The sequence below is a fragment of the Phascolarctos cinereus genome, unplaced genomic scaffold (genome assembly GCF_003287225.1).
Source record: "Phascolarctos cinereus isolate Bilbo 61053 unplaced genomic scaffold, phaCin_HiC Scaffold_356;HRSCAF=963, whole genome shotgun sequence".
In the NCBI taxonomy this organism is placed as follows: domain Eukaryota; kingdom Metazoa; phylum Chordata; class Mammalia; order Diprotodontia; family Phascolarctidae; genus Phascolarctos; species Phascolarctos cinereus.
In genome coordinates this window covers 11,291-31,514 of record NW_027555687.1, presented here as the reverse complement: position 1 = coordinate 31,514, position 20,224 = coordinate 11,291, and the positions used below count along the sequence as shown (strand labels likewise).

Below are 20,224 nucleotides of genomic sequence, written 5' to 3'. Positions count from 1 at the left end.
TTGTTATCCAAGTTCCTCTCAGATGGTGAGAACTGGTTCCACTATAATTGCAGGATGAAATTATCATTAAGAAAATCATGGAATTACAAACTGCTCTGTTTTTGATGGAAGTGAAACTCTAGGATCCGAAAGGATAATTGAAGTCTTCTATCACTGCTATATCATGTCTAACCTCCAGAGCTTATAATTTGTTTTCTGTATTCCTTGTAAACTTTTTTCTATCCAAATATTCTGTAGCATATTGTAATGACAATGCCAGTTCTGATGTTGTCTCCATTTCTCTTTACCTAGATGCTTCTCATCATTCTTCTTTCCTCTGCTCCCTAAATAAACTCACACGAGTGTTTCTTCTTAATATATACTACCCCACTCTCTTTTTCCTATCTGCTTTCTTTTAAATAAGTTATAGTCTTTCCAGGACTTCAGTATTCTTAAGCATCTCATCATACCAAGCCCTATTTATGCCTTTGAGGTCAAATTTGCTTCCTTGTCTTAAAATCCCCAATCCACCTTTTTTTAACAGCACTTTAAGCATTAAAAAAGCCTTTTGACTATATTTGTAATAAATCAAAATCATCACCGTTCCAGCCTTTGCTAGATGCATCATTCCACTCCTGGTCAGGAGTTCATCATGTCTATATTTTTACTAAGATGTGGTCCAGAAATCCAAATCCCATTTTTAAACACCTTCTTACAAGATGTCCACTTCTGAAATCTGCATTAACTTTCTGAATCTTTTGTTTCCAATTACAACCATAATGAATACACCACCTGTGCTCCTAAAGTCTTTAGGGTTTTTTTTCCCTTAATGTCAAAACCTTTGGAAATGCTTCCCAGATTTATGGTAGTATCATAATTTTTGCTCATGTGAATCACCAGATGTGGGTAGTAGTTGTATCCTTTGTTTTGTAAGGTTCTCCACTATCTCTTGGACATATGCTCCTGGAATATGGCAACACTGTCTATTTTTGTGCATGTGTGTGTGTGTGTGTGTGTGTGTGTGTGTGTGTGTGTGAGTGTGTGTGAAGCAATGAGGTTAAGTGACTTGCCCAGGGTCACACAGCTAGTAAGTGTTATGTGTCTGAGTCTGTATTTGAACTCAGGTCCTCCTGACTCCAGGGCTTGTGCTCTTTCCACTGTGCTACCTCGCTGCCCCAGAACTATCCATTCTAGTTATTGTCAGCAAACAATTGGTTCAGTATCCTTCTACAGGGAGTCACCAACTGTTCTTCTTTTCTTCTTCCTGGATGTCTTGCCAGATAACACCTGTGAACTTCCTTTACCATTCTTTAGACTACAAACAAGTGCTTCTTCCTCAGAACATCTTGTTTCTTCATCTTCAAGAAGAGCTCCCAACTTGTTTATCAGCTCTTGCCTTATTTGTCTGTGTGACATTATGTTATTCTTCAACATCCTGACATAGGTCACAATTAATTTCTGTCTCTTCAGATCATCTGGAATCTGCTTGGTCTTATCCATGATTGGTGTGCTTATTGTCCACCCAAGCAGCTCTTTCCTCTTTTGATAGATCTAATGATTGAAAGCTATTTTATTAACTTTTTTTAATCTGAAATCTGCCTCCTTTTGTATTTTACTCATCACTATTGATTCTACTCCTCAAGTGTCAAAGTTCAGTTTCATCTCTCGTAATAGTATTGTAGACTTTCTAACTTACTATCAGAAGAGGTATTTAAAAAGATGGGCTCTTTCCATACTTAAAAATCAGGGGTTTTGACTAGGTGATAGTTCTAAATTCTCTTTCAGCTCCAACATTCTTTGGTTCTTATTTTCTAATTATTTATTTGTATCTCTTTTTTTCAGGGAACCACCATCATGCCATTGCTGTCTTCTATTCTGTATGATGATGAAGAGTTCCCTAATCCAGACCAGTTTGACCCAGGTCACTTCCTGGATGAAAGTGGCAACTTTAAGAAGAGCGACTATTTCATGCCTTTTTCAACAGGTAAGACATTCATCTAAATATGTACATTAAAGATGGAATGATAACTCAGAGGACCTTATTACTTTTGTGACCTTGGTCAAATTATTTCATTTCTCTGGGCTTCAGTTACCTTACATGCCCAAAAACTGGGTTGGTCTAGCTGACCATTATGGTCCTTCCAATTTCTATAACCAGGGAGTAGGGTGGAGACACAGTAAATCATTCTTCTAATTCTCCTTAGGCCTAGGTTCATCAACAAATCAGTTGAGTTTCAGAGTAGCTGTTCCAAAAAAGAGGCAGAACTGAGATAGTGGCCACTCTGTTCTGCATCCAGAGTGACAGCAACCCCCCCCCCCACATTAATAACCATCCTCCAAGGCACTGTCAACCAGGAGCTACTTCTCAGATAAATCTTCCAGGCTTTTGTGTTAGCATGTATAATCTTGTATTTTATCAAGCCAAGGAATGGGATTGGGTTATCTTAAGGCCTACTACTCAGGTACCATTATGGCTAAGGTCACTGAAGGTCTAATCTTAGAGTTTATGATTTTATAGAAATGTGACTCTTGACTAGGACACATGAGCATGGAACCCCCTTCCCAAGCTATGTATATTTTAATGAGGATCTATTGGTACAGAATTATAACTGATGGTCTGTCCTTTCACCTTCAAGTCTTGGGGAACCTACTGGTTATTAGGTAATGGTGGTGATGGTCCATTCTGGCAGTGGCAGACAAGAATGTTGGCAGGCAGCTAACTATCCTTGACATTGTGGTCTCCAATGCCCTGCTCAATTGGTTACAATACTTGGGTTAGAGCTAGAAGTGAGTAGTTAAGACAAGTGGCTGGATGGCCATGAAGCTGTGGGGTAGACTCCAGAGGTGTTTTCTGTCCAAAATGGTGATAGATGGTTCCCAAAAGGAGCTTTGATCATTCTTCTGTCACCTTTCCTCATTGCAGTCACTGTGGGTAGCCACAAAGTTATTCCTTGAGACTGTAAATGAGGGATTGTTTCTCCCTAAGACAATGACTCCTTTCCTCTGAATATAAATCCCAGAACTTGCTCTGGCTCAGGGGAGATTGATTGAGGGAGAGCATACAGGAGGGCTTTTTCCTCTCTGTCTTGGCTCTTCAAAGGAGTCAAGGACCAGAGAGGAAAGGAATGCACACAGTTCTTCACCTAATGCCACTGAGTGTTAGTGGGCTACCTGACAGTCCAAAGAAGTGGCCTAGATGGCTTAGAAGTTTACAAATATCAAATCCTTATATTTGTCTCTTTCAGGAAAATGGATATGTGCTGGTGAGAGTCTGGCTTGGATGGAATTATTTCTGTTTTTTACTACCATCTTACAAAATTTTACCTTGAAATCTCCCATTGACTCAAAAGATATCAACAACACCTCAGTTGCCAGTGGATTAATCAAAGTACCCCCCTTGTATGAGCTCTGCTTTCTCGCTTTCTAAAACATGTGAAGGACTAGCCCTAGTTCCAACTGCTCTAGAGTCTCCTCACATTCTATGAACAAGATGTATTCATTCCATTGCCTGCCAATGAAAGCCCTCTATGATTTCAGTCCAATATACTCTTCTAGCATAATCTAATACTCCCTTTGACTTTTGCCAAAATCACAATTTAATTTTCCTCAACCTTCCTTAGAAATTCCCTGTTGCAGGAATATTTCTTCTTTTTTCTTCACTTCAACTCCTCTTGTTGCCCACAACCAGATTGTACACTGAACGGAGAGGCGTGAAATAACTTATGACATGGGCCAGGTGGAGTAGAATTACTGACTCTGTTTATTCATCTGAGGGCACAGAATATATAGGGAAAATCTAGCCTAACTTCAAAGAGTCCTCCCCGTGAGATACTCCCCAGAATATCTGCTGAGGATGTAACAATAATGAATTTCCTCCTTATCAGGGTTCCTAGATTGGGCTGTAGATTCCAAGGTTTTCCCAGGCACCTAGGCGCCACCTGCATAGAGGAGTAAATATGTAAACCTAAGGTTCAAAGAGAGAGAAGGGATGTCTCAGAGACCTCTTTATCAGGAAGGAATTTGGGGAGCCGTACCACTTAATCCCCTGAGCCCTTTGGGATGAAAGCCTGAGCAGAGGTCAAACTCTGCCTTGGATCTTAAACCCTTATCAGACTCTTAAGATCGGCCCTCAACATCCACTGACAGAAATCTCACCCACCCTTCTAATCACAATTTAGGTGCCATATCCCTGTGATCTCTTTAGTTCTTATAGTCTGTATAATTCAATCTAAGCCTGAATTACACATATGCATCTTACGTTGTGTGTTCTTTCCGACATGTTTATTGATCCTGTCTTGTGTTCCTCACCAAATCTTAAGATTCTTTTTAGTAGGGCCTCTATCCTATACTTGTGTGTAATTATCCACCACCAATTGCTTAGGAGCCATTTTCTGCCCCTTAAAAGTCTCATGTCACATACTTCAACACATACGTGTGTCTTACTACGATGACAGCTTAACTGATCACAATGTGATGGCAGTGAGGTGGTACCTTGGACAGGGTCTTGGACCTGGAATTACAAAGACCTGAGTTAAAATCCAGCCTTAGACATTTATTGGCTATGTGATCCTGGGAAAGTCATTTCACCTCTGTTTACTTCAGTTCCTTTATGTATAAAATGGGGATAATCATAGCACCTATCTCCCAAGGCTATAGTGACAGGATCAAAGGAGCTGATAACTGTTAAGCATTTAGTACAGTGTCTGGCACATTGTAAGTATTGTATAAATTTTACCAGAAATTATTATTATTACAACAACAATAGCTACTACTAGTAGTACTTCTACTACTAGTACTACTACCACTATTACTATCTTTACTACTACATATTTCACCCTCCTACTCTAATTAAAAAGTAGAAATAGAAAATGATCTACTGTTCACCACCTAAAAGAGAGCCTGGATGGAAAACTTACAAGAATTTCATAGTCAAATTTCAATATTTCCAGATTAAGGAGATCATATTACAAGCAATAAGGGGAAAAAAAACAATTTAGACATTGTAGAGATACAATCAAGATATCACAAGATGTAGCAGCTTTTCCATGAAAAGACCATAGGTTTTGAAATATTATACTTGAAAGAGCAAAAGTGCTGGGGTTGTGAGCAAGAATTACTTGTCCAGCAAAGTTGAGTATAAGTATACTGTGTCTCTATATGCTATACTATGCATTTGGATAATATATCCAAAAAATATATATTGGACTAACTGAAAGACTTTCAGGTATTTGTGACAAAAAGACTAGAACTCAATGTAAATTTGATACAAAAGATCCAGAAGAAAGATAAGAAAAATATTAAAAGTAATTATAAGGGACTTATTGAGGTCAAACTGTTTACATCTTATATATGAAAATGCTATTAGTATTCTTAAAAGTGTCATCATTACTAGGGTAGTTTGACATAAATGTTGGATCTGAGTTGTCTGTGATGGGATGATTCCCAAAACAGAATTGGGCAGGAAAAGATAAAAAGGAACAGTTATCTCAATAATGGGACATGAAAAAAAGAACTGATACAAGAAGAAGCAGATGGAGGTGGAGGACTGGTAATGTTGGAATCTTACTTACTCTCTTCAGATCTTGGTTGAAGAGCAAACTATTTACATCTTATGGGATGGAAAAGTCTTCTGGATTTGTAGAAGCAGAGTTGGGGAAGAAATTTTAGAAGGGTGTGGAGATTAAGATTTGAAAGTCTTGGGGGGAAAACAGTGTAGGGGGGAGAGGATAAGAGAGAGACTCAGAGGAGTGAGTAGAATGAAGAATAGAAGGGTAAGAGGAGAAGATAAAATAACAGGGACATTCCCAAATAGTAATTATAACTTTGCATGTGAATGGGATGAATTCACCAACCCATAAAATGTAAACAGACAGCAGAATAGATTAAAAGGCAAAATCAAATATGTTGTTTACATGAAACACATTTAAGTATGAGAGATACACACAGTGTGAAAATAGGGTTATAGTAGAATTTAGTATTTTTCAGCAGATGCAATCATGATCTCAGAAAAAAGTTATTGCTAAAATAGATTCAATTAAAAGACATAAACAGGGTAGCTACATTTTGATAAAAGGTACTATGAATAATAAAGCAATATCAGTACCGAACCTATATGCATCAAATGCTGTAACATCCAAGTTTTTAATAGAAAAGTTAAACGAATTACACATGGAAATAGGTAGTAGTATTATAATGGTGGGAGATTTTAACTTTTCCCTCTCAGAACTGATAATCTAACCCAGAAATAAATGAGAAAAAGTCAAGGAAGTGAAAAAAATGTAGGTAAACCAGATATGATAGATATTTTAAAGGACTTGAATGAAAAGAGAAAGAGATAAACCTTTTTTCTCAGCACTTCATGGTATCTTTACAATGATTGACCACATATTGGGACATAAAAATTTTATAGTGAAAGCAGAAATATTAAAAGTGTCCTTTCAAATTATAATGCAATAAATGCTATTAGCATGCAGAGAAAGAATTAATAACAGAAGTATATATAGAATAAATTTACACATATATACATATTCATGTGTAATGGTAGTGATCTCTAGGTTGGGGAGCTGGAGAGAAAAGAAATTTACATTACTATATTACACATTTAAAAGGAATAAGAAGTTGTACATAATAGATTCGCAGTTTCATGTGCAATCACCTTTTCTTTTTTTATTATACTGTTATGGAAACGCTTGTTTTATTCCACAAATTTAAAATGAAATAAATAAAAAATTTAAAAATATATTAATTTCCAGAATGGTAAGACCAATTCACAGCTCCACCAATGGTCTGTCAAAGTGCCTATTTTCCTGAAGGTCTTGTGTCTTCTCTCATTATGAACCTGAAAAATATCAGTACACACATACACACACACACACACACACACACACACACACACACACACACAGAGCAGTTGTTGTTTTGCAGAAACATCATAAGTCTGGGTATTTATTCCTTTTTTATTCCTCCCCTCCAAGAGAAACAGAGGAGTGGAGCTAGATCTTCCTGGACCATGCCTTTGTTCTCCCACTGGATCAACTCAGTCTTTCCCTGAAGAAGTAGCACATACTAATCGACCCAACAATATCAGTTCTAGACATGTACTCCCAAAGAGATCAAAGACAGAAGGAAAAGTCACTCTCTGATCTACCCTAATTTTCTCTGAGTTGGAGGCTGAAGATTTTTGCCCAGAGCATGTTTAGAGGGACTTAGCTACGATAAGAAATATGCACATAGTTTTAATCTAAGCTCAATGGCCTGCAGGTCCAAGTGGGTCCTTTCTCTGCTATTTTAGTGAGTTCAAGGATTTTGATTATTAATATAAATCATCACTGCTTGGAGCCCCTACATCACAATCCAATTTTTACTACTAGCATTGGCTGAACACTGGATCTATCCTTCTCTGATGACAGGGAAACCTAATATAATTATTCCATATTTAAACTAACCACTGATGCTTGTCCCCAAATACTTCCCTATTTGCACTTGTGGGATTCAGCTAAACACAGGCAATTAATAGCAATCATATATATCCTTATCTACAGATAGCTATCTTTAATGTATTCTTGAAAATAGTAAATAACCTGTTAAAAAAAACAGTAAACTTTTACAACACTTTTAAATAGAAAGAGAGAGAGAAAGGTAAAAAGGTAATTTACTAAATCCTCTGGAATCTTATCAAGGGAAATATTCACCAATGATTAGGTTGGTCACTGCTGTCCTGTATGCCTAAAGATACTTAAATGGCCTGGTGGAGTCTAGACCCACTTAAAAATCTTCCCCTCCACCCCTGTCATCATATTTCTTTGCATAGGAATCCTTTCTGCTTAATATCCCTGGGAGGGATAGAAACTAAAGGTAGAATTTCTATGGCACAGGGTGAGGAAACTCTCCAAGCTAGTAATTAAAAATTCCTCTCCTGTGGCAGAGACTGCAGTCCAACTCTAGAGAGTCTAGTCTAGACCAACTCTCTACAGGTCTTTAGTCCTCTGGAACTATGAATGCCAGGGTACTTAGCAAGAATTCCAAAATTTCTTCCTGTCTATTTTTAATCTGAACCTTCTGCTATCCTATTTTATATGAATATTTCTATATACAAAGTACATACAAAGATGTACTTCATTCTATACCAGTTCATAAAAATCTTCCTAGGTTTCTCTGAATCTGTTCCTTTTGTCATCTATTACGACAACAGAATATTTCATTAATTCATATAGTGCAATTCACTCATTTCTTCCTTAATTGTTGAATATTTCTCTCTTTCCCACCCCCTTTCCCTAGTTTCCATTTCTTTGTTACAATGAAAAGCGTTGCTATAATTATTTTTGTACATATGAGACTCTTCCTTCTGTCTTTGATCTCTTTGGGAATACATGTCTAGAACTGATATTGATGGGTCACTAAGTATGTGCTACTTAGTGATTTTTTTTAGTATAATCCCAAATTTCTTTTTAGAATGGCTGACCAACTCACAGCTTAAGCAATGGTACCTTCATGTCTGTCCTATATAACCTCTTTAACAATTTTCATTTTATATTTTAGTCATCTTGGTCAATCTACTGGGCATGAGGTAGAACCTCAGAAATGTTTCATTTGTATTCTCTAATTTTTAATGATTTTGAGCCCTTTTTTCTTATAATTGTTGACAATTTGCATTTACCCCGAAGGACTGCCTGTTTTATTCCATTTGTTGTAAAATGGTTCTTGTTCTTCTGTATTTAAATCAGTTCCTATAGATTCCAAGCAGCAGATCTTTATCAGAGAAAGTTTCTGCATTTTTTCCCATTTAACGCCTTTCTTCCTTTCTTTCTTTCTTTCTTTCTTTCTTTCTTTCTTTCTTTCTTTCTTTCTTTCTTTCTTTCTTCTTTTTCTTTCTTTCTTTCTTTCCTTCTTTCTTTCCTTCTTCCTTTTTCTTTCATTCTTTCTTTCTTTCTTCCTTTCCTTCTTTCTTTCTTTCCTTCTTTCTTTCTTTCTTCTTTCTTCTTTCTTTCTTTCTTTCTTCTTCTTTCTCTCTTTCTTTCTTTCTCTCTTTCTTTCTTTCTTTCTCTCTTTCTTCTTCTTTCTTCTTTCTTTCTCTCTTTCTCTCTTTCTTTCTTTCTTTCTTCTCTTCTTTCTTTCTTTCTTTCTTTCTTTCTTTCTTTCTGTGTCTATTTTCTTTTTCAGAATATTACTGTAGTTTCCTTAGTATCAATTCTCCAGGTGTGGGGAATCTGCAGCCTTGAGGTTTTTTGTGGCCTTCTAAATCCTCAACTGCAGCTCTTTGACTGAATCCAGCCCTCTCAGAACTAATCCCCTTAAAAGGATCCTTTTCTGTGAGATTTGCATTCAGTCAAAGGGCTGCACTTGAGGATTTAGAGGGCCACAAGCAGCCTCAAGGCTGCAGGTACCCCACACCTGATACACCCTTTCCTTACTTTTTTCCCTTCAGAGGATCATTCCTTATAAAAAGAGTATTTTTAAAGCAAAAAAAAATAATTATAGGAAAAATCAGCATAACTAATCAACACATCAAAAAAGTCTGAAAACATGTGCAATGTGCAACACTTATGGACCTCCAACCTCTTCAAAGTGGTGGGAGGTGGGAATATCTTCTACCTCTTCTTTTAAACCATATTTCCTCTTCAAAATTTTGTAAAATTCACTTTTAAAAAACATGTGTAATTGTTCTTTGTGCTTCTATTATTGTAGTCATAGTGCATATTATTTTCCTGGCCTTGCTTACCTCCCTCTGCATCAGTTTGTGTAGATCTTTCCAACACTTCTCAGTAACATTTTTCATTTTTTATAGCACAGTAATATTCCATTACATGCCTAGACCCACAATTTGCTTATCTATCCCTAATAAATGGACATCTACTTTGTTTCCAACTCTTGATTGTCAAGAAAAAGTTCTATAAAGATTTTGATGGAAATGGGAACTTTCTCCTTATCAATTGCCTTCCTGGAGTAAAAGTCAAAGGATGGAATCTATGGTTCAAAGGATATAGACATTTTAGTCACTTTATTTGCATAATTCCAAATTGATTTTCAAAATGACTATACTGTGTCATAGTCCCACCAGCAAATGCATCAGTATGCCTTATCTTCCCACAACTCGTCAGAAATTGACTATTCCCATCTTGTGTTATCTTTTTGAATTTATGAGGTATGAAGTAAAAGCTTAAGATTGTTTTGACTTGCATATCTCTGTTTATTAATGGTTGGGATCATTCTTTCATGTGGTTGAGCTATTTTTCTTTCAATTGTAATAACTTTTTTAGTACAAAGACATTTTAATTTTGTGTAATGAAAATTGTTCATGTTAGCCTTTGTGATTCACTTTATTCTTTAATGAAGAAGTCCTATCTTATCCATAGGTGTGAAAGGTATCTCCTTCCTTGCTCCAATTTGTTGATTATGTGACATTTTATATTTAAGCCATGTATCCATTTGGAATTTACTGTGACATGTGGAGTTAGATGTTGGTCTAAACCTGATTTTGGCCTGCCTGCTTTCTATCTCTCCAGCAACATTTGTTGAATGCTTAGACCATTGGTTCATATAGTTCCTCCACCTACTCTTGGACTCCTTTATCTTGATTGGGATTTGCTGTAGTTGCCCACTACATCTAGGGCACTCTCTAGTCATGTTTCACTTTAGTACCATCTTCTTGCCAGCTGTCTTGCCCTCTGCACTGCTGTGCAGGAGCTGATTCCAAGTTCTGTCCCTACAAGCAAATGAACTCGTCATTGCTTATATAAGGGATGATGTAAACTCACTACCCTATAGCTTTATGAATAATCCCATTAACTTTCCAAATCAACATAACCCTTCCTAGACACCATTCCTTTATATGCTGTAACTCCTTATATTTGAATGTAAGCTCTTTGAAGACAAGAATTATCTTCACTTTTGTATTTATACCCCCAGCACTTGCCACAATGCTTGGCACATAAGTGTCTAATATATATTTTTAATCTATCCCTTCATTCCTTCATAGTTGGATTACTCTTATCAAACTTTGTGTTACTTTTTAATTTATTTCTGAATCATGTGTAATTAATCTGTTCTGCTGATCAGCGTTTTCATTTTTAATCAGTATCAAATAGTTTTGATTATTAACATTTTGTAGTATAGTTTGATATTTGGTACTGCTAGGCTTCCTTATTTAGAACTTTTAAATATCATTTCCCATGAGATTCTTGACAACATGTTCCTAAATGATATTATTATTAGCCTTTTGTTCCTTAATTATGTTATTATTTTTCTCATCCTTTAAAATACTTCTATGGCAGTTTGATTGGTGTAACATTGAATAAGCAAGATAATTTAGGTAACACTGTCATTTTTATTATTTTCACTTGACTCAGTCATGAACAATTAATATCTCTTCAATTATATAACTACATCTTCAGTTATCTTAAGTTATATACATATAATTCTCATGTATTACTTGGTAGGAGGAATGCCCAATATTTTCTTTATTCTATAAACAAGGATGGGAAGTAAGTTTTCTCATCTCTTCAGGAACAAGTTTGGCTTGGTCAACATAACTGTGCATTCTTTGGTTTAGCTGTGCTTTCATTTTCATTGTCATTATGAATAGTTTTCTTGGTTCTGCTTAATTTACTCTGAACCAGTTGTCATGAATGGTTCCAGGCTTCTTTGAATTCTTCCTAAAGCAGAGACTGTTAAGAAGTTTTCAAAATAGGTAACTTTTACTCAGTAATGAATGGGATCTAGTAGAAGGGATGAAGCTTTGGAAGAATAGTGCAGGATTAAGAACAAATGGGGGCAGCTAGATGGTACAGAGAATAGAGCATCTAGCCCGGAATTAGAAGGACCTGAGTTCAAATTTGACCTAAGACACTTAACACTTACTAGCTGTGTGACCCTGTGCAAGTCATTTACCCTGATACCCTCATCAAAAAAAAGAAATATCAAAAAAAGTCCTGGAGCCTTAATTTACAAATGAACATATTCATTAAGCTTTACACATCTTCGATTGGAAATTTTAAGATAGTTATAGATTTGAAATGAAAAATCTTACTATATGTATAATTAAGAGCATAATATACTTTAGAATAATAATAATAATAATAACTAACATTTACATAGTGCTAGTTAGTGCCAGGCACAGTGCCTATACATATAAGAAAAGGAAAGACAGTGCCTGCTGTGAAGGAGCTTACAATTGGATGAAAGAAAACATCCCAAAACAAAGTTTTTTTAAAAGGGCAGGAATGGGGTAAGGTAACTGATGAGGAGAGGATGAAAATGATGGAGTGAATTCCAAAGAGGGCAGCTCCCTGCTACATGTTTTTACACATGTTTCTTATTTTCCTTATGGAAACATTCTGTACATGCTATATTTTTGTCATTTCAACTAAATACTCATCAAAATTTTATGCAGGAAAATGAATTTTGAATAATAATGGGTCTTTCTTATAGTGATTTACCAATATCAGTCAAAATGCAAAGAATTAAAGTACATCTTTCTTTTAAAGTAAATCTGAATCACAGTTTTTATATGCACAGGATGAATAAACCACAACTTTTTGAGCATTCTTGCATAAGATAAGATTTGTACTTAATTTTTTCATGGGTTTTAGAGAAAATCGTGGAGAAGGAAGGAACAAAAGTAGAACTTAGAAAATGTATTGTACATTCCAACTCCTTTGCTTTTCTTCACATATGACGAAAAACTATCTAACAGAAGTTTTGAAAATGGTTTTAAAAACATAAGCTTATTGTGTTACATAGTTGTTAGATTTTCAAAAAGCTTTTTGGGGTCCACTCAATAATTAACAACACAATAGCAGTCCAAACTCTAGCAGTGACCAGGCAAACTTAACCTTTTTCAGCTATGCACAAATCTTCATGGGCAAATTGAACATTTTAGACTTGGATAGCCTTTCATTTTCTTCCCATTTTATTGTATTAAGAAATGATATGCACTTTAATTTGTCAAACAGCAGTGCTTGCATCTTGGCAGTTACATGTAGTTTCTAGTAAAATGCAAGCAATCAGTAGTTCAACATAAATGGTTCTATAGTATGCAAAGATTGGTTTCTAAGATAAGCATTGTAAATGTGCCTAGTAGCCCCACCCTTGCTTGTCTAGCAACTCAGTAAAATTTGAGTAATAGCCTACACCCCTCCACATACTCTATAATCTTACATGTGCTCCAAGATTCTGCCCTGGACCTTCTTTCTCTATTTCCCTTGGTTATTTCATCAGCTCCCTGTGGATTGACATCTCTATGCAGATGATTCCTAAACTCAAGTCCAGGGCTGATCTTTTTCCCAAAAATTTTCCCCTCTCCTAACTTCCTATTACTCTCAGGAAACCATTTTACCAGTACCTAGATTTCCAATCTAAATTTCATCTTCTTCCACATTCACATTTAACCCCTATAGCTAATCTGTTGACAAGTTGACAAGTTAAGGAGCTTTTGAGTCTCTCTCTACAATAGCTCTCATAGACCCTTTCTCTCCTCTGATATTGCCTTCACTCTAGAACAATCACTCATCACCTCATGCCTGGCCTAATACAATTACTTTCTGGTAGATATTCCTGCCTCAAGGGAAAGGCAGGAATAAGCATTTTTGATAGTGCCTACTATGTGCAGGCACTGTGCTAAGTTCTTTACAAATATCTGGTTTGATCTTCACAACAACCCCCAGGTAGGTGCTTTAGTCTCTATTTCGAGGTTGAAATTGAGGCAAATAGAGGTTAAGTGACTTGCCTAGGGTTACAGCTAATGTGTCTGAGGTCAGATTTGAATTCAGATCTTCCCTGACTCCAAGCCCATCCTTTGTTGGCACTCCATTCAGCTGTCAAAGTGATCTTTCCACAGCACAGGCCTCACCATAGATCCCTTCCCCCCACTTACCCACACTGCCTAACTCCAGTGGCTCCCTATTACCTCCAGATCAAATATAAAATCATCTTTGGCTTTTAAAGCCTTTCCTAACCTGCCCTCTCCACCCCATCCCATTCCACTTTCCCCATCTTCTTACATCTTAATACCCTACCATACAATCTAATCCAGTGACATTGGCCTTTCTCATTCTTGAATAAAATACTCTGTCAGCTAACTGGGTATTTTCACTGGCTTATCCCATACCTAGAATTCTCTCCCTCCTTATCTCTACTTCTTGGCTTCCCTAGCTTCCTTCAAGTCTAAATATCTCACCTTTCACAGGAAGCCTTTCCTGGTCCCTGCTAATACTAGTTTCTTTTTGGGTAGACTAACAATATTGGGGATGGGGGTTGGATAGATATAATTCTAGCCTAGAACCCATTATCTGAGGAAAACAGTGGCCCCAATCTCCTGCTTCCCTCCTAGAAGGTATCTTCTTTAGAGAAGGTAGCCAGAGGAGACTAGAGATAACCTAGTCACATCTCCTGATTAACCATATTTGCACAAAGAAATGTGGACACACATAGACTGGGTAACACTTCAAAGAGCTCCAGGTCACTCTCCTTTCTTCCTCAATGAGTTGTCCTCTCCAGTGTCCTGATCTACATCTTGCCACTGGACCTAGATCACTCTGGAGGAGAAAGAGGCTGATGACTTTGTACAGTCTCTCACTTAAATCCAATTCACTTGCAAGTCATGGCATCACCTTCCTGTGTCATGGTCCTGTTTGAGAACAAAGGACAAGCTACAACAACAGCCTGTCTCACAGTCTTTCTCCTCCCCAACTCCTCCTATTTGGGACTTCAACACACATAATGACTTTTCCTCAAGCACCCTAACCACTCAATTTCCCAAAATCTCCTTATCTGACTGCCATCTATTGGCTTTCCATGGTTTTCTCTGCCTTCCCTTTCCAAACCCTACTATTAGCCTATATTATCACCTTTTAATTTCTCAGCCCTTCATTTCTTTTGTAGGGCACTACCCTTGCATTAACTTCACTCTTTTCTTTTTCTCTCTCTTGACCTCTTGGTAAACCAGATCAACTCTACATTGTTCTCTTGAGTCCCTAGCCCCTTTATTTTGTTGGTTTTGTTTTGCCCCTTTTTGTATCACCAACACTAAGCACAGTATCTGTCACATAGTAGAGGTTAAGTAAATGTTTGGTTTATCCTGCCAAGCTTCAGCCTTGGATCATTCTCACCATGTAACCTTTGCTCCTACACATGGTGCTGCTGAATGAAGGTGGTGAAAGTCACATGACCATTCTGATCAGGTCCTCTGAAAATTTATGTTACACAACCTCAGCTAGTTGCTGGGCAATCCTACTGCACCCCCTCTGTCCTGTCACTCCCCCACTCCCCACAGCAATTCTTCCAAACTTTTTCATTCCTCCTTCAATTTCCAATGGCTTCCCCTCCCTCCAGCTTTTCATCTGAGAACATGGCCTCCTATTTTTACAGAAAAAAATTGAGAGCATTCACCATGAGTTCCCTCCTCTCCTTTTCCTCATCTCAATCAATAAATATTTGTTAAGTGCCTACTACATGCCAGGAAGCACTGCAGATACAAAAAGGGGCAAAAGACAGTAGCTTTCAAGGAGTCATAATCTAATGGGGGAGTCAACATGCAAACAAATATGCAAACAAGTGATCTACAAGATAAGTGGGAAACAACAGAAAGAAGGCACTAGAATTAAGAAGGAGTCTGACAGGCTTTCTGTAAAAGGTGGGATTTTACTTGGGACTTAAAGGAAGCCAGGGAAGTCAGTATTGTATCACTCATATGCCTTCTGCCCAGCTCTCCTTCATCTCTGTCTCAAAGGAAGAGGAGATCTCACTCCTTTCCAAAGCTAGCCCCTCTCTATCTGCACAAGTGATCTCACTCCACCCCATCTCCTGAATAGATTTCCACTCTGTCATTCCCAATCTCTCCCAATCTACTGGCTCCTTCCCTATTACCTACAAACAGGCCTATGTCCAAACCTCAAAACTAGTTGTTTATTCCATCCCTGCTAAAGATCGTCCTATGTCTCTTCCATTTTTTGTGACTAAACAGCTTGGAAAGTCTGTCTTCAATAGGTGCCTCCATTTTCTGTCCTCTCACTTTGTTCTTAACCCTTAACAATCTGGCTCCCAACCTCCTCATTCCACCAAAATTGCTCTCTCCAAAGCTGCTGGTGATCTCAGTTCCCAAATCCAATGGCCTTTTCTCAGTCTTTGCAATCTATAATACTGTTAATCACCCTCTTCTCCTTTTTCCTCTTCTCCCTAGGTTTTCAAGGCACCATTTCTGATTTTCAATGGATCCTTATTCAGAAAACCTCCTTTAATCCTAGGTATCCCAGAGGGTTGTGTCAGGGCTGCTTCTCCATCTATACTACTTCATTTGCTCCCATAGGTTTAATTATCATCTCTATGCTGATGATTCTCAAATCTACCTATTCTATCCCAATCTCTCTACTGACCTCCAATCTCTCATCTCTCATTGCCTTTCAGATGTCTTAAACTCATCATGTCCAAAGTTGAACTCATTCTCTTTCTCCCTAAACCTTCCCCTTCTCCCTAACTTCCCAATTATCATAGAGGGCAACACCATTTTCCTAGGTTCGCTACCTAGGTGCCTGCATATTCTCTATCTCTTCCCTCTCCCCTATGCCATATCCAATCTGTTGCCAAGGCCTTTTGCCTTTGCCATATCTCTTAAATAGCCCCCATTCTCAGACACTGCCACCACCCTAGTACAAGCCCACACCACTTCGTGCCTGGACTATTGCAATAACCTACTAGTGGACCTGCTGCCTCAATTCTCTCCCTGCTCAGACCTATCCTCCATTCAGCCACCAAAGTCATTTCCCTAAAGTGCAGGTCTGATTATGTCACCTCCCCCACTTAATAAACTGCAGTGTCTCCCCATCCTCTCTAGGATCAAATGCACAATCCTCTATTTGGGATTCAAAGCCCCTCATAACCTAACCTCCTCCTTTCTTTCCCGTCTTCTTGCACCTAATTCCTCACCATGACCTCTCATATAGGGACCCTGGACTCTTGACTGTTGCACAAACAAAGATGCTCCATCTCTTGTCTCTGGGCCTGTCTACTGGCTGTTCCCCAAACCTGGAATGCTCTCCCTGCTCTTCACTACCGATTGGCTTCCTTTAAGTCCCAACTATGATCCCCTTTAAATTCTGGTGCCTTCCCTCTTTTGATTATCTTCTATTCATTCTGTATGTGGCTTGTTTGCTCAGGCTTGTGGCCTCTCCCATTAGACTGCAAGCTCCTTGAGTGCAGGGATTGTCTTTTGCCTCTTTTTGTATCCCCAGCACTTAGTAGTGTTTCTTACACCGGTATATACTTAATAAATGTTAATTGACTGACACACCTTACACAATCATGTTTACAAAGAGAAAGGAAAAACAAACACAAGATACAAATTACCCAGCAAGAGGACTCTGGAGGTTGTGTTGCTGGTGTTCTGACCCAATTAGGATCTGAACTATAAGCTTGATAATCCCCTTAGAAATCAGAGCTTTACTACCCAATAGATAACTAGCCACTAAGGTGGTGCTGTGGATAGAGTGCTAGGCCTGGAGATGGGAAGACCTGAGACACTTACAGCTGTGTGATTCTGGGCAAGTCAGTTAATCTCAGTTTTCTCAACTCTCAAATGAGAATAGCATCACCCATCTCACAAAGCTGTTGTGACAATCCAATGAGATGATATTTGTATAGAACTTGGTACAGTGTCTGGTACCTAGCAGGCTCTATATAAATGCTTATTTCCTTTCCCCTTATAACTTCTTTTCTTTTCCTGTACTTATGCTGTGATCATTTCTTGGGTTCATTGAAGTCCAAGGGATTGCAACAACAAACTTTACTACTTTCTGTTTTGCAATTATTGTTTGTCAATGTTTAATTCAAAATTCTTTTTCTTTTCTCTACTCTTACCCTGTCAAGTCGTAATATGGATAAGCCTTTTCCCTTATTCCTGGGCTAATGAAGGAAGCTAGAAAAAATCAGGAAAATGTTTTTATTGGGTCCACTATAGACTTTTTATATCATCTCTATTGGGCCCTCACCATTGCAGAGCAATCCTTTCATGCCTCCATAATCACCTATCCTACTATCAGGATTTTTCCAATGCTTTTTATCCCCCTTCAAGTCTCTCAGGGCTCACCCCCACCTCGAACCCTCTCAGCTGATAGGTTTATTTTATATTTCTCTGAAAAAATTGATATCATTTTCCCATAACTCCCTCTTTTACCCCCCTCCCTCCATCTTCCCTCTTTCCCTCCTTCCTTCCTTTCCTCCTTAGTCTTACCTTCCTCTCTCCCTCCCTTCTTTCCTTCTTTTCCCTCCTTTCTTTCTTCCTTTTCTTCTTTTCTTCCTTCTTTTATTCCCTTTACTGTAATATCCCACTTAGTCTCAGAAAGGTACATTTTTTATAAGCTGCCAGTTTCAGATATGTAGTTCCCAATAAGCATCTTTGGTATACATACGTATGTTTAAATTTTAGTGGTAATGTTACAACTGAAATCATTTTGATACATGAAATCAGTCAAATTTTCTCATTCCCATAAATACTGAAATGTAACATTACTCAATGGTTGCATGAAACCATATTGAAACATTATTATATTTACTTTGAAGTTGCCACAATTGTAGATTCTTTTCAGCTGAATGCAATAATAGCAACAAATGTGCTCCCTGACTGTGATTTTATGTGTATATCCATAATTACCACACACAAATAAAATTAATAGGAAACGGACATAATTTATCCTTTGAGAATACTGAAGAGATATTTCTTCTGCATTAAGTTTTAGTTAGCTTAAAAAAAACCTATATTTTTATTCCCTTTTGGAAAAGTGGGGTGTTTTTATGGAGGCCTGAATGAAGGGGCTTAGCCAAACAGTAATACTGGCAAATGGAGTCTGGCACCCTTAGTTAAACATTAACGTGAAGTCAGTGAACATCCACAGTGAGACCACATGATGTCATCAACATGGGAGCTGGCTTATGTCAGTCCAATTTCCTGTTTGTTTGTTGTTGTTGTTGTTGTTGTTGTTTTGCAATTAGGGTTAAGTGACTTGCCCAGGGTCACACAGCTAGTAAGTGTTAAGTGTCTGGTCTGAGACTGGATTTCAACTCAATGCTCCTGACTCTAGGGTCAGTGCTCTATTCACTGCGCCACCTAGATGCCCCAGTTCAATTTCTTCAAGAACACTAAGTGGGATTTGAGTTTCCTCTTGGAGCAGATCTGCCTATTCGATGGCTTTAAGTACATTATTCTTGTACGTTTTCCTGAACTTCTCCCGTAAAAGAAATTAATCCAGAATAAAATAAGCTTTCTCAAAATTAAAGATGACATCAAGTTCAGAGACACTGCCAAAATATTTGCCAAGTAGCTCAACATAACGATGAATTATTTCCAGGGTAATTAGTTGTCCTTATCTTCACTAGCGCAGCAGAAATACATTTGGTTAACTTATCTTTCGTAGACAGTCTTCAGATCTCGGCACTCCAAAAAGCTGCGCATTTTGCTTTATGGGCTAAAACTGTTTGAACAAGTTCTCTTGAGGTTTTTTCTTTTCTTTTCTTTCTCCGATCCCGGGGCATACCATTTCTGGAGTCGGAGCTTTCCCTGACGACTAAAAACCAACATAAAGTACATTGTGGCCTCAGATAGGAGGGAAGCCCGGTTGCTGCCCTGCAGCTCCTGGAACTGGCAGCCCCGGCAAAGTGAAAAGCCCCTGGGAGAGTCTGGGAGCCAAGCAGGCGGGACGTGAGGAGAGAGGAAGAGGGGGAACCGGGAAGGGGCTGGAGGAAGGAAGCAGGGTGAGCTGAATGGGGAAACCGACTCCCAAATCTCTCCCCAAACTCCTCCCTCTCCCCGCTCCCCTCGCTACAAAAGGCTGGGAGGTTGTTGCGCAACTGGCACTCCGCATCCGAGCTGTAAACTCAATTCCTTTTTCCAACAGAGTTACTTAAATATTCTACTTTCTCTTTTGTTAAACTGGGCAATTTACGTTATTTGTAAAAATTCGTGAATTCACTTAGATTGTCAAATTTGTAGGCACCTAATGGGGCGAAATAGCTCCTAACAATGGCTTTAATTTTATCTTCATTGATGAATTCTCCCTTTTCATTTTTGGTACTGGTAATTTGGTTGTCTTCTTTCCTTTTTAAAAAAATTTTGTAAATTTCTTTTGATTTATCAACAATCACTTCCATATGCTTTCGAGTTTAAAATTTTTCTTCCCCTACCTCCCCTCCACGCTCCCCAAGATGGCTCACAAATTGATATAGGCTATACATTTACATTCCTATTAAACATATTTTCACA

The 20,224-nt window shown here is 38.0% G+C and overlaps 1 long non-coding RNA gene and 1 pseudogene across 1 annotated transcript; one reads left to right on the top strand and one right to left on the bottom strand.

Annotated features, from left to right (window-relative positions):
- Nucleotides 1-1,825: 1,825 nt before the first annotated feature.
- On the top strand, nucleotides 1,826-4,236 carry LOC110204410 (uncharacterized). The gene is made up of 2 exons (XR_013485043.1): nucleotides 1,826-1,963; nucleotides 3,225-4,236. It is a non-coding gene; the product is annotated as an uncharacterized LOC110204410 (long non-coding RNA).
- Nucleotides 4,237-19,022: 14,786 nt separating this feature from the next.
- Nucleotides 19,023-19,622, bottom strand: LOC110204409 (AP-1 complex subunit sigma-2 pseudogene; annotated as a pseudogene).
- Nucleotides 19,623-20,224: the final 602 nt, after the last annotated feature.